We start from the raw sequence: 15,551 nt of genomic DNA on the forward strand, positions 1-15,551 counted from the left end.
CACAAACACATCTTGCTGAGATCAGAGTTCTCTGCCCACTGAGGGCCCAGCAACCAGCAGAGACATTTCTCCAGTCTCCAGCAGAGACCTCCTCCCTCCACATCCAGGGACCTGCAGCCACTCAGGGAACACCAGCTTAGTCTTGAGCTGGGAATAAGAGAGGGACAAGGAATATTTTTAATTCATTCCAACCTCAGGGGTGTCCAGACCTGGGAGAAAGCACTTCCCACACCACTCTTGGAGTTTTCTTCCCTGCCCCTTCCAGCTTTGGAAGATTTCTGTGGGAGCCTGACTTATCTGTGCAGTTCAGAAGCTCACATGCCTAAAGCATTCCTGTGGGAACATGAAGCTTTACTCATGCATTTTATTTCTTTATCTGATGTATTCCCCCCAGTTATCCACAATGTAGAAAGAAAAATCTCCCCTACTTTTCCACCACTAATTCCCTCATTTTTACTTCAAAGTATTTATTTAATGGAGCTTTTCTCAAGATTTACTCCCACAACTTTCCCTACACGCCCACTCCTCATCACCTCATCTTTCCCTGAAGTCTTCATTCTCTACCCCAGAGATTATGTCACGTTTTGCCTCCAAAATTTTCCCTACTTATCCCCTACAGAGTTCCTAATTTTTTCCCCCAAAATATTCATTCTGTCCCCTACAGCTATATGCACAGCTCCATTCCCCTGGGTCTTGCCACTGGTCACCAGAGAGCTTCCCCTCCTCTTCCTTTGTGCTTTATATACATTTGATTTGCCAGGTCTTTAAGAATTTTAAGTTTTTGGGGTTTTTTCATCTGTAAATGCAGTCCCAGTATCAGATACTGTTTTCATTATCATTGAAGAGGTGATAAATTCCTTATCAAACAAAAAGGGAGGTGAGCTTAGTGTTGTTTCAGCATGCTCCAGTCAGCTTCTAAAAATTTGCTCTGAACAGCTCTGGGCTGCCCTCGCTTCATTCTCCATGGAATTTGTGTTCCAGCCCCTCTGGTGTTCAGGATGCCCTTTCTGCTGGGGGCAGCAATGGACACGGGCTGACTCCTAAGAAAATTGTTGCAGGAAGAGCTGCTTCTCCTCTTTTGGTCTCCTGCTAGTTTCATTTGCAGATTTCTGTTTGATTTGTGGATTGCTGCTTCTGGAGCTGGCAGAGCCAGCAGAGTTGTTTCTTTTTTTCTCTCTCTTTGTTACTCGTTACCACTTAGATCTTTGTGACAGTGGTCCTTTATGAGTCCCCAGCTTTAGAACTTTTTAAATCACAACAGTTTTCAGGGCTGCCTTGCTTGTGGTTTATTACAGTATTTTACTGCCTGCTCCTAGGTTGTCTTTTTAAAAACCCAAAACAATGTATTTAGTCTCCTGTGGTTATTTTTATATATTTTGTATCCAAGTTCTGCAAGAAATGCTTGTATCCATTCTGTGAGAATGTAAGTTTCCAATAGAAAGACACGTGTTGCGTGTCTCAGAAATCAAAGGTCATTGTTGCAGGATTCTTACAGTTGCTTTGGTAAAGAGCCATGGGAAACACTCCCATGTTGTGGGAGCTTGCAGATAAAAGATCAAATGGAATGAAATTCCAGATACAGCTGCAAGAAACACATTTTTCACCAAAAAGAAGTGGAGGTGGGGGGTGGGTAGCAGAATGTCAAGACAACTACTTATATAAATCATTAAAATACAATTCTATCCCATGCTGCAAGCAAGATGCTTGAAGGAGTGTATGCCATGCTGCTCCCTCAGCTCCTTTGGGATAAAGCAAAAGAGGATGGACTGTTTTTACTCTTCTCTCTCTCTCCATCTTTGCTGCATTTAAACCAAATACTTATTCATTCTGGTAAACTTGCTCATCATGGACACTCTTCTGGTGTTCCAGATTTGGTGATAAGGGTTGGTAACTTTTAAAATGATGAAGAGGATTCCTGATAGCAGCTGGAGGGCAAGATATTTCCAAGGGAATTATTATCCCACTTAGTCTGTTACACAATTGCTGTGGCTGTCCCATCCCTGGCAGTGTCCAAGGCCAGGCTGGGTGGGGCTCTGAGCATCCTTGGCTAGTGGAAGGTGTCCCTGCCCATAGCAGGGGCTTGGAACTGGATGGGCTTTAAGGTCCTGTCCAACTCAAGCCATTCTGTGATTCTCATAGGGAGTAACTCTTTAAAAATTCATAGTTCAGACATTTCAGTCTCCCAGCAGGATGCTTTTCGTAGGACAGAACTAACCTGTTCCAGTAGTCCTAAACCAGTTCATTAGATGTGGGAAATGGAAAAATAGAAACTTCCACAGATGCTGAAGGGTTCGATCTGCAGCCTTGGAAAGAGCTTGGGTTAATGTAATGATGAAGGTACACAGACATTGGGTAGAGAAATTATAAAGTTATGTCTCTATAGTTATAAGTAAGAATATGCCTAGAGTAGGTAAGAAATTATATTAGGTAAAATAGTGTGAAGTTTGAGCTGTAATAATCTGACTTATAGAGTAGGTTAGAGATCTAGAAACTGCAGTAGAGGCGTGTCTGTGAGTATGTGACCTGTCAGCTTCGTGGCTAAGAGACAGACACAGTGCAGCAAAATTAAGCAAAGGTGATAGGTTAATAAGTGAAAACAAGTCTCATGTCAACTGCCTATTGGACCAAACGCTTACATATTGCTGTGTGGAGAAAAAACCTGTAACTACCTTGAGCTATGGCTGACTTGTTGCTCCTCTAAATCTGACACCTTCAAACTGACATCTTATCTGGCTACTTGAGCAATAAATCATCTCAAAGCAAGGTGGTCCCGTTTCTCATTATTCATCTTGACAGTTAGATGTCTCTGGATGTGGCACTTATGCTCATGGTGGACTTGGCAGAGTTAGGTTTACAGTTAGATTCAATGATCTTGAAGGTCTTTTCTAACCTAAATGATTCTATAATTCTAAGAATAGGTTACAGGTGTGACTGTGGGATGGCCAGATTGTCTTTTTCCCTCAGATGATCAGGCCTTCATAGGTAATTTCATTCGGTCACTGATGGGCAAAGAATTTGCTGGCACTGTTATCTGTAATTCTGTGTAATTCTCAGTTTAATCTTGTGTACAGCAATGAATGATTACACACTTCCTTGTCATTAAAAAACCTGGTAAGCATCTTCCAACCCTTCAAATTCAAATGGAGGATGAGCTTTTGTTTCTTCTGAAAGTTGAGCTTCACTGAGAATGCAGACCAGAATTTACAAGATTTTTAATATGTCCCAAGTGAACTTTCACATTGTAATTGATTTATAGTAACAAAAACTGAGTGCAAACTTGACCCCACTGCAGTCAGGGAGAATCTTTGCCTTCAGCATGGCCAAGATCACTAGTAAGAATAATTGCAAGGTAGCTGTTAAAACTGAATTTCAAGGTAGAAAAATGGGCTGAGTATAAATCCTCTCTGCAGACAGGCTGTATTGTTTCCCTTGTTCTTCCTCTGCAGTTATCATTGCACAGTTATGGACATTTAGACGTATAACTCAATATATATTTAATTGACACAGGCTGCAGATGAGATCACTGTAACAGATCTTGCTTTGTCACTTGTACGCACAGTAATGGACCTCTTAATAATCCAAACTTTCTAAATGTTGAACTTCTTAGGAACTGAGAGGTTAAAGTCATGTACAGCTGCTAATACTGAAGAATCAAAAAAAAAAAATTGCAGCAATGCTCACATACTGCACTCAAGGTCAGTGCCACAGGTAATGGCTCAGAGAACAAATCAAATTCAAAACCAGCATTTGGACAAGAAGTTTGTGTCAAAATAATGAAATTAGTTTACATTTCACATGGTTTATTTCATAGAACTGAAAATGGTATAACCAATACTTTTTATAAACAAGCAGTTAAAAATTACCTGCTGTGAATGGAAGGATGTTTATTTTTTAAATGAATGGAGTATTTGCTTGTGGAAAGATCTCTGCTTTCCTGATGCCACTAATGATGTGATAATAATAATAATTATCACTAATAATTATCACTAATGATGTGATGCTGTGCAGCAGTGTCTTGAAAAAGCCCAGGGCTGGTTCAAACCAAGCAGTACAGCACCATCAGCACACCAGTGAATCCCAGAAATAATCCAATTACAGGAGCAAAGCCCAGCAGATCAACCTAACTGGCTTCTTTTCCATCACCTACCTCCAGATCCAGCTTGGGATTCTCCACACAGTACTCTCAGGATGGTGTACACATTGCCTAGAAGTTTAATCTGTCAGATATTTTAGCATAAGTAGCTTTTATTCTGGACTAGCTCTGTTTAAAATTATCCCCATGTTTAAATAAATATTTACACTTGGAGTGTACATGGTAAAATTAAACTTCATAACTAAATTGCTGCATTAGTTGATGGTTAAGTGAAAACTCGTGGCAGCACAGTAATTGTGCACTGAAAGTAAAAAGAGAGACAAAATAAGAAAAACAAGTGGAGCCACAGGCAAAAAAAATTAGTCACTTTTAGCAAATGTTTACAGCATCTTAACTGTATTGAGATATTTGTAAAATTATAGAAAATTTAAACAGAAGTGATCTATGAAAACTTAAATAAAAGTGATCTGTGGGAAACAGAAAAATGGAAAATTCCACAGATGCTGAAGGGTTCGATCTGCAGCCTTGGAAAGAGCTTGGGTTAATGTAATGATGAAGGTACACAGACATTGGGTAGAGAAATTATAAAGTTATGTCTCTATAGTTATAAGTAAGAATATGCCTAGAGTAGGTAAGAAATTATATTAGGTAAAATAGTGTGAAGTTTGAGCTGTAATAATCTGACTTATAGAGTAGGTTAGAGATCTAGAAACTGCAGTAGAGGCGTGTCTGTGAGTATGTGACCTGTCAGCTTAGTGGCTAAGAGACAGACACAGTGCAGCAAAATTAAGCAAAGGTGATAGGTTAATAAGTGAAAACAAGTCTCATGTCAACTGCCTATTGGACCAAACGCTTACATATTGCTGTGTGGAGAAAAAACCTGTAACTACCTTGAGCTATGGCTGACTTGTTGCTCCTCTAAATCTGACACCTTCAAACTGACATCTTATCTGGCTACTTGAGCAATAAATCATCTCAAAGCAAGGTGGTCCCATCCCTCGTTCTTCATCTTGACAGTGATCTGCACCTCAATTTCAATCCTACTTTGATTTTTAATGCAATAATTTTAGCTGAAATAATTCTCCAAGAAACACACAGGATTGTTAACATTAGGAGAATATTTGTAACATTTTCTTAAGAGTGCATAAACACTAACAAATTGCTGAGTTCTCTCTGCATCAGAGACAGCACTTGGGAGTTCAAGGGCTTTTTGCTGAAATTCCAGGACAAATATTAATGGTGAGCTGAGCAGAGCTTCTCCTGTGGAAATAGGAAACTTGACTGCAGAGCAAAGCCAGGATAAACATGTGGATTCAGCCATTGTTTAGCTTAAGCAAAGCCACACAAAAATAGCTGCAAACTTTACTGAGCAGATGTGATTCCCCTTCTGTCAGCTTGGGATACCACTTCCAGATTTTTAACTTTGCCTGTTGGTTCTCATTGTTACAGCCACTCCTATGATTGACATGCATTTTTAGCAATGCATTTACTTTCCCAAAGTCCACAAATCCAAATGGAAATCTTTGACATCTGGTCTTGCCTGTTGAAAGTGTTGCTGTGTGTAGGAATAAGGAAAAGATTCCTGGGGCTCAGGGGAGACTGAGGAAGGCAGCATGCTCCTGTTCATGAGGAGGAATGAGGCTTTCCACAGAATGGAAACTGATCACTGGCTGCTGAAGTTGGTGTTTTTTTCCAAAGAGGTGACATCTCTATGTACATGTGAATTGGGAGGAAAATTCAGACTAACAGTCAGTTGGGATTTGAGTCACCCAGCTGGGATTGCTCCACACATTCCTCAAGCCGTTCTGTGGGAAAACATTAGTTTAGTACTCTCCCTTGGCTTGTGTTTTCAGTGTTTAATGGAGGGAGGTGCTGCCTCTGGCCACAGTTCCATAAGAAGTGAGGGCCTGACCCTCTCACACTTGAAAAATACCTGCTCTCCAATCACTTGCACATACCTGTGTTATTCCATATGCAGCAAGTGGTGGTGTAAAGATGAGTCCAAACTTTCGTGTCTGAGTGTTATCCTACCCCCAGCCTCACTGCTTGGTGTAGCAGTGCTAACTCTGTCTCACCTCGTCTGCCTTCTGAAATAAGGAGGATTCCAATGGGTTTCTACTTAGTCTTTTTAATGAGAAACCTGGACCTAATCTGCAAAATCTCATTATCTGGCTTTTCATTTGGGGTGATTTGTCAGTGGCAGAATTACATCAGTTAAATGAGTTTAATGCTGAGAACAGGAATTAGGCCATCAAATCTGAAACCCTGCTAAGATAGCATGAGTGTTACTGCTGTTTGGAGCTCACTGAATCTCAGTGATGTGGGGTTTACCCAGAGCTTGGGAAAGGGAGGTCTTTTCTTCTTAATCTGTTACTAATGCTGAAATAACCTGATTTGGATCCTCATGTAGCAGTTTGGTAGTCAAAAGGGTGATGTGCAGAGGAGTAATTTGTACTTCTTGGTTCTGAGGCTCTCCAGGTAAAGGGTGACCCCTGCCACTGGTGTTTCTGAGAGCAGACATGAAAGAAAAATGCTGAGCTGAGACAAAACAAGCTAGGAAAACTCTTTGGACTGGAATTCCTCAGATTTTTGCTTGAAAACCAGTCAGGAGCCTACAGCTAATGTCAAAAACCTATTTGTTGTTTTCATTGGCATAATAAGGCTGAAACCACCCACCATGCTATTTCTCATAAAATCCCGTGATTTTGGATATGGGCTGTGAGTGAACTGTCCTGACTACAGTAGTTTTGCTTCTTGGCAGTGGCTGGGGAGATGGATGAACTTCAGTGCTTTAACATCAGTGTCTACAATATCATTTGCCTCACAATGGCTACTGAGAGCTGTTCCTCAGCCTCACAAGGAGCTGGAGCAGGCTCCTTGGGTACACTTTGCATTCAAGGATGGGTGTTGGCACGGATGCTGTTGTAAACCCATGAAAGAAAAGGAAAAGAGGAGGCAGCTCTTTCCACTGCTATTTTTATTCTGCCTTACATCACATATACAAGGATACTGAGTTCAGCATTTTTGTGCATTTTAAACAACAAGCCTGATGTTGGGATCTTTGTGTTTAGTCCTTCAACTTTGCATCCTGGGTGACCTTTGGACTTCATATGTTGTCTCTGTTTCCCACCTGTGAAAACACAGCCCAAAGCACTCCACACTTCAAAGGCCTTTCCTTGAGAAGAATCAATTCACTGTTACAGTAAGAACAATTGTAAAGTGTTCAGAGCTCAGGGAAGGCTTCTTCTACCTGGGAAGGCTGCACAGATGGAGAGTTAATAATTGCCAAGTGTAATTATTGTCAAGCTGAGGCTGCATTTCTGAGCAATGTACAGGGCAGACAGTTAATGCCATAAGGAAATCAGTGCCACAGCTTGTACTGTAGCTCAGGTATAGGATGGAAAGTTCTTGCCAATTTGTTAATGAATTGGTGTACCTTTTGGATCAAACAATAACGAGGTGTATCAGAGAACAGTGGAGTGGCTGGACTTCAAGGCCTGGAGAAGTCAATTGTTTCCTGCTGATGGCTCTTCTTGCCTGACTAGGAATCTGCTGCAGCTTCACAGTGCTGATTTTGTTGGTAGTTCTTCCTGAAAAGCAAAATAAGAACAATGAACCAAACTTGAGTCTGAAAAGCTGAACTTGCAAGCAGAGACACCCTTTTTCAGTTTGATTAATTAAAATTTAATCAATAGCTGGGACACAGCTGCTGACTAGAAAACCAGCATATGGAGCTGATCTGTGATCATCTGAAGAAAATAAGAACTTGTGCACACATTGGCCCTGCACTGCTGTTACATCAATCCCTGTTTATATTTAAATCTCATCAGATTGACAGTGAGTCTGAGTTCTTTCTGTAACTTGACTTTTGAAGGTTTTTGGAGAAAATGCCATGTGGAGAGGAGCTTTGTGCTATCTATAGGATTTCCTGTCTCACAATAGCCCACCCAGCTGTCTTCTTTATAGCTGAACATTCATCCCCAAATAATGATGCATGGAAGATGTAATTCTGCAATGCAGCAGAGAGCCAATGGCAGCTGTAGATTTGCTATCTACAAATGCTATCTACCCCATGTCAGTACAGAATACAGAGGCTTTAGTGTCCCACTACAAAGAATTGTGTGGCTGAAGCACCCTTCTTGCAGGTGTACCTGGGTCATCGCTGAGCTTGTGCTTGTAATTGTTCCCTTAGGTGATTTTGGTTCATTCCCTGTGGTGTGCAAAGTGTAAATTGGAGTTATTCCCTCACGCTGAAAAAGGCTGAAATCTCTAGGAGAAGGCTGAATACAGAAATACCTGATTCTGCACACTTCTTCTCAGGGGGATGGAGCTAACCTCTGTTTTGCTCCTGGCCTTGATGATCACAGAATGGATGGAGCTGGAAGGGACCTCTGCAGATCACCCAGTCCAAGCCCCCCGCTCAAGCAGGTCCACTTGGAGCAGGTTGCATAGGATCACATCCAAGTGAGTTTTCAATCTCTCTAGAGAAAGAGATTCCACACTCTCTCTCTGGGCAGCCTTTCCCAGTGCTCTGTCACCTGCACAATAAAGAATTTCCCTCATTTTTCAAATGGAACGTTCTGTGTTCCAGTTTGTGACCATTGCCCCTTGTCTTATCACTGGGCACCACTGAAAAGAGCCTGTTCTCCTCTTCTTGACACACACCCTTAAAATAGCTGGACATATTGGTAATATCCCATCTCAGTTGTCTCTTCTCCATTCTTCCTCGTCAGCTGTTACTGTCCAGACAGCTACCATGAGATATAGCTCAGATTAAGGGATTCTTTAAAAAAAATCCCAGCTTTTATTAAATGAGATTCCTGAAATCAGGATTTACAGTGCCTTGTTTACAGCCAGTCACTGAGCTGAGCAGTGCTGCCCTTGAAAGAGTTCTCCAGAGCATTCCCACCAGGAAGAGCTCAGATTAGGCCAAATGGTGGTCCTCATTACCCGACAGTAAGTGGAAACAGAAGATTCACCATGTTGTGTGTAGCAGAAGCTGGGAATGTGCAAGGAACCCAAATGTCTCAGGGGGAGATCCTCCCTGGGTGCTGCACCTACTCCCCAGCTCTCAGAGCCAGAGAAATCACAGCAGTGGCAATGTCTTCCTCATCATCTGGCCTGGTATTGTCACCACGGGGAACCTCTGCTTTAACTGACAGGCAGGGATGGCCACAGAGACAGGTGAATCCCCACTAAAGGGCACTGGTGCACACTGGTGCAGGGAAATGTTATTCCAGACTTTGTCTTAGCTCCGGTTCAGAAACATCCCCTACAGACCTGCCTGCTCTGCTGGGTAATGTTTCTCTTTAAATATCATTCTGTGCTAGTTTGACATTTCCCTCTCCTGCCAGCTACAGAGCTGGTCTAGAAAGCTGGAGGGGCTTTTTTTGTGAAGTGGGAGCATTCAAGCAGAGAGGCAGATCTGCTGCAGGGCACCAACAAATAAATTATACCAGCCCTCACCAAACAAAGTGCAGATGGAAATTTCAGCTGTCAGAGAGATGTTCTTATTCCTCCTGCACCAGCATGGTGCACCAAGACAGAGGCACTCTGGTGTCCTGCAGCTGTAGGTTCTTGTCCTTCAGAAGCTGCTTATGTAGGTTTCAAACATAAGACAAATACCTACAACAAGGGATGGAGGGGAAAGACAAGCATAATATGACTGGAAGTTGCCATTTTGTCTCTTGGCATCTCTTCTTGCTGCAATTTGTTTCTGGGTTTTGTTCAAAGTTGTGTTATCTTTGTGTGCTCAATTCCCCTCCTTCTCCTGCCCTACTGGAGGAGCTGCTGCCTCTGGCAAGACCTTGTGTGAGGGACATCAGGACATGTAAACCGGCTTTTCCCACAGCACTGGAGTCCCTAGAAAGGCTGTGTGTCCATCCGAGGGTGCATGTGAGCACAACCCCTCCCAGTCTGGAAGTGTGCTGTGCTTGTCCCCCCTGCTGGCTTCCTCCCAGGCTCCTTCCTCTCATTCTCATCCTCCCCACAGCAATACCCTGTGGAGTCTCATTCAGCCACTTCACAATAACACTGTATTGATGCTGGAAGTTCAGACCATTATTTACAGAGATTACTTCCCCCGTGACGCTCCAAAAGCTGCTGGCAGGCCTGCACAGCACTTGTGCCAGCGACTTTCCCAAGGAAAGCAAATTCCAGGTTGAATCAATCTCTCTGGGGCAGAGAAGGGGACGTGAGCTCTGAGCAGAGCAAGAACTCACTTTTGACACTCTCTTTTTGGGAATGCCACGGCTGCCTTTGGGTTGGATGAGACACATGTTTTGAAACTGCCTGAAACTTGTGTTGGTTGAAGTCACTGGGGGCTCGTGTCAGTCTCCCAGCTCTCCTTTGATGTGTGTCTGTTGTTAAGGCAGGACCAAGCAGCTGCATCATTTTCATGGGAAGCAGGAGGGCAGCTTGCCTTAATGTATTCCTACATGCAAAATATGATATGTTGAATTTAAAAATGCCCCCACTTAATGCAGCTTTGGTATCTCACTGTGGGGGCCCACACTGATTGCTGCAGCCCATGGGGATTCTGTGAGTGACAATGGACACAGGAAAGGCCTGATTTTTAAGTCCTTTTTCCATCATATTTTATCATAAGAAATGCAACATAGTTTGTCCTGTGTTACTGGAACATTCCTATGATCTCCTGTGTTTTCAGGACAGGGGGAGCTCAGCTTGTCCCCTGCAGGGACATGCCCGTGTATCACATGTTTATTTATCAATTATATTTGACTGACCTGGTAGACCATTACAGGCATGCTGTCCACGGAAGAGCCAATGCAAAGCTCATCACTGTATATTTTTGCATAAAACATAGCTGATTTAGACAGATCATTTACAGGTGGTGAATCAAAGTTCTTGCTGATGGTCAGTATCCCTCAAAACATAATCCTGAGGAGAGGTGGCACTTCCATTCCCTGCTTTTATTCACAGTTCAGCCAGGAACACAAGGTTTTGGTGGGTAGCCCCCAGTTAGTTTCTGAGCTTGAACTTACTGTATTTCTGTTTCAGATTATTCAGTTTGTTCAGCTTCAATATCCTCTCTGCACATGTAGAAAAATCCCTTTTATCAAAAGCTGGTTCACTTCAGCCAATTCTTGTTCCAGATGTTCAGATGGTAGTTCCATCAGCTGGGCTGATTTTATGTTCTTTAAAACTTTAGTAGCAAATGTTCATGATTTTCATCTCGAATTTTATTTTTATATTAAACTTATGTTTTAATACTCAGTGTAAGAATTTCACACTTTATTTTAAATAGGCTTATATCTTAAGTATGCTATGGAATTATTAATAAATCCAGCTTAAGTGTTTACTTATGTATATATGAAAGTATAGACATATACCTTAAAAGAAGACAAGATTTTTAAAAATCAGCCAGTCTAAAGCCCTGATTCCCAAATATCCAGGGGGACTTTTGTGTTTGAAAAACACTCGCCACAAGATAATGATGACTTCTGTTTTATCTTAAATGTGAAAACATCACTCCTTGGATGCCTGAGAGAGACTGAAACATCTTTTAATGTCCCCTGCACGTGTTTTGTGTATAAATTAAAGGCCTCATATCTGAATTCCCTGCCTTTTTTTTTTTTTTTTTAATTTTCAGATGGTTTGTGAACAAATATAGCAGTGCTGTATGTAAGTCCATGAGATGTAACCTGAGTAAGGGGAAGTGGCAATTAAATTATTTGGAAATGGTGAAATAGTTCTTTTCAGAACCCAGGGTTAGAAAAAATACAGCAATGCCTTTGAATGACTTTGATCACTTACATTTGAAACTTCTTTAAAGAACCTTTGTAAGTGAAAATGATTTTATTATGAACCAAAGCTACTTTTCTAGAAGATGGACACAGCTGTTCTCTGAAACTGAAGCAGACCTTCTGCTCTCGGACGCCTTGGTGAAACCTGCTTGGTGCACTCTTAACACTGTCTGTTTTTTAAAAAAAATCTCAGGAGTTTCTGGCACGAAGACAAAACACGACAGGACTGCAGATGCAGGATCCCTCTTGCCTGTGCATTAGCAAATTGGGCATTAATGAGCTGATAGGGCTTGTAAAACGTTTGGCAGGAGGCGTTTAGCCAAGCAGACTTGACCGCCACAGGTATTGCCACAAAGCCGAGCTGCCAGAGGAGATGTGGCTCTCATCCTCAGCAAGGTCAGGATGTCATTAATCTCATCTGAGATGCATGTTTGCTTATCTGCCCTTATGTTGTGCTCACCTGCTTTCTGTGCCTTCCTTTTTCTGCTGCACATGTTTGATCTTTTATTACTCACACTGTGATGCGTGTTGCATCCAGGATGTTCTTCTCGTCCCTGTGCAGGAACTGCAGCGGCATCAGGGCACATTAAACAGATGCAGAAGGCACAGCTGAACAAGTCAGATGGACCATGTGGCCTGGCAGAACTCCTGTGCTCTTTGTCCCAGCCTTCACCTCCTCACTTGGTCTCCACCACCTTTTCCAGGTTAATCCATGGATGAACACATGTGCATTCTCATGAAACAGCTTGATGTTTATGTTGTGATTTTCATATAATTTTGCTTAGCTGCTGTTCTTGGAATATTTGCTATTTGAAAATCCTAAATATCCATCTCTTCAACTCAATTGCATTGCTCTGTTTCTCTCAAAATGTTAAAATCTATGCTTTGTCAGGGGTGGAAGTTAAAATGTTTGACCAGCTTTAACAGGGATATTGTTGAAAAAATGCGATCTGAAAAAGCAGAAGAAATTATTCCCTGTGATGTGGTGAGGCCCTGGAACAGGTTGCCTGGAGAAGTTGTGGATGTTCCATCCCTGGAAGTGTCCCAGGCCAGGCTGGACAGGACTCTGAGCAAGCTGGGATAGTGGAAGGTGGCCCTGCCCATGGCAGGAGGTTGGAACTGGATGGGCTTTAAGACCCCTTCCAACCCAAACCATTCTGTGATTCTGTGCCATCCAGACTTCAATTGTGTAATGACTTCAGTGAGATATTCAGGTACTTTTGCAATGGGAAGAGGCAACTATTCCTCCAATTCACTAGCAGACAACTGAAATTCATTCCATCCTGCACACCTTCAGGCAGGAATGTTGAAGGGTGATTTTAGTTTTTACCCCATTGTCTGTCTCATGGATGGTCCTCAAATAGTTTGTTTATATAATAAACAATAAATAATAATGTTTATATAATGTATTATAATGTATAAATTTAATTTTATAGGTTTAGTGAAGTTCTATTTATAAACTATTCCTATCGCACATACTCAGACATGACTTACTCCCCCAACTTAAACAAAATCCCTTTGTTTCTTCTTCTACTTATCCTTAACACAAAAAGACAGGGCTCACAAGTGGAGAATAAAGATCATTTTGATATATTTTCTATCCTGAAAAATAGGTATCTTCCATGAATGAGAGGCTTATTCTCCACATCTGTGGAGAGGGAGAGACAGAGTGAGATCAAAACCAATGGTACCTAAATTGATGATCACCATTACTTTGTGCTCCCTTCGAGCTGTATTTTCTATGTTTCTCCCTTCTTTCAGGACAAAATAGTCCTGTTTTCTGGCTGTCTGTCACTTTGCTTGGAGCATGGCAAGCACCGTGCTGACTGATACAGTGAGACAGCTCAGTGAATACTCCAGTCAGCCCCTAAGACTTTCCTTATCACTTGTCTCTCTAGAGCAGAAGATTACAGTAATCTCAAGTGATTAACTTGCTTGGGTCCTGCCACCTGATTGACTCAGCCGGGGAGCCTGGTTTGGCTTCCCACCTCAGTGAGTCACCAGCAAAAGGCATTTCCAGAGAGGTCAGTCCAGGAACAAACGATGTGAATGCATCTCTTGGAGATGGGAAACAAACGCAGTTCCTGCTCCCGTCTGGCCAGGATGCTACCGCCTTCCTCCACGGCCTCTCAAGCCCGAGTATTTCAGGAATGTCTGAAGCGCGTTGTTTTCCGCTCCCGAAGGCCACTTAAAGCCTGAGCCCAGGGCCCGGCTGGCCGAGCCGGCTCTGACACTGCCTCATTGTGCGAACCGCAGAGCGTGGCCGGGGATGTGTGGCAGGGTGCCGGGCAGCGATGTCCGCGCTCAGCACGGCTGCTCCTGCAGGACATGCACGGGGGGAACGAGCCCTTCGGCTGCTCTGCAGCATCATCATGGTACTCACACTGTTGGAGATTCTCTTCTGAAAGGTGCTTCATGGCTATCCCAGTGCTGGAGGGATTTGGGGAGTGCCTGTCAGCCTGGTTCTGTCAGGACCGTGGAAAGACCGCCTTGAGCAGCATGTCAGGTGGTACTTCATTACCAGCTAGAAGTTAATGCCAAGAACAAACCAGATGTGCTTGGGTATCTGAGAAACTTCAGGAAAATTTAAGGAAAATATTCACTCAATTCCCCAGGCAATGTGAATGTGGAAAGACGTTTTGAAAAGAATGAGAGCAATACGTGCTCAGAATTAATGGGAAGTGAAAAGTGAGAGCTATCCTGGTGGCTGGGGAGCAAAGCTTAGGTGTAGGATGTCATCAGCAGCCAGGCATGGATGAAGGGTGGCAGTGAGGTCAGCCGTGATTAAGTGTGAGTTGTGCAAGGGATGAGTTTGGCTGTGGCTAGAAGGAAAGTCTCCTCCAGATTAGGCAGATGCTACAAAGTGAGTTTCTGGTAGGATTGTTATGTCCTGCTGCATCCAGCACGCCTGCTTTGCTCTGATAACACTTTGCTGTGCTTCACAGACTTGGGTATGTGCCTTGCTGTGCCAGACACGTGTGAGCATTTCAGTGGAGAGGTGCTTATCTGGGACATTCCAGTGTGGGGGCTACCAGGGAAAGCTATTGCTGGCACCTCTATGCCAGTTCCTGACTCCTCTGGTGAACATTTTGTGTTGTGTTTGAAGTTAAACATTTTGAGTGCCTAAAGGGCTTCTGTTCAGCTCCTCTGAGCTCTGACTATGCCAGAAATCCTCTCCTGAGTGTAAGCAACAATTATCTGCTGATACTGAAATTGAGAGAATGCTGTAGTAAGTACACGTACATGAACCTAATGAAGACTTCAGCCCAGTTAAGGTGCACTTATACCTAAATTAGTGAGTGGGAGACCTTCAGAGAGAGAGAAAAAAGAAAAAAGTTTGGTATACCTACAGAAATTTAAGGATGTAAAACTTTTCTCAAAGTGTAACCTTTTCTTTCCTGCTTTTGATGACAGCAATGATTCAGAGTAATGGGAAGACAATGGTTTGGAACACCCAATCTTTTCCAGTAGATGTGCTATGGCCATGGTATGGATTCCTCCAGCTGAGCCTGATGTGATTCCTGCTCATGTCAGGAGGTTTTCTCTTGCTCACATTTTACATAAAATATGCAGCATTTGATCTGTAACACTGTTCTTTGTGATTTCCAGATCCACCTGACACATCTCTGAGGTTCATGCTGCCTCACACTCAGTGTTCATGCTAGAGAGGTTTCTGTAGCTAATTACTTTCT

This window comes from Poecile atricapillus, chromosome W (genome assembly GCF_030490865.1).
Source record: "Poecile atricapillus isolate bPoeAtr1 chromosome W, bPoeAtr1.hap1, whole genome shotgun sequence".
NCBI lineage: Eukaryota > Metazoa > Chordata > Aves > Passeriformes > Paridae > Poecile > Poecile atricapillus.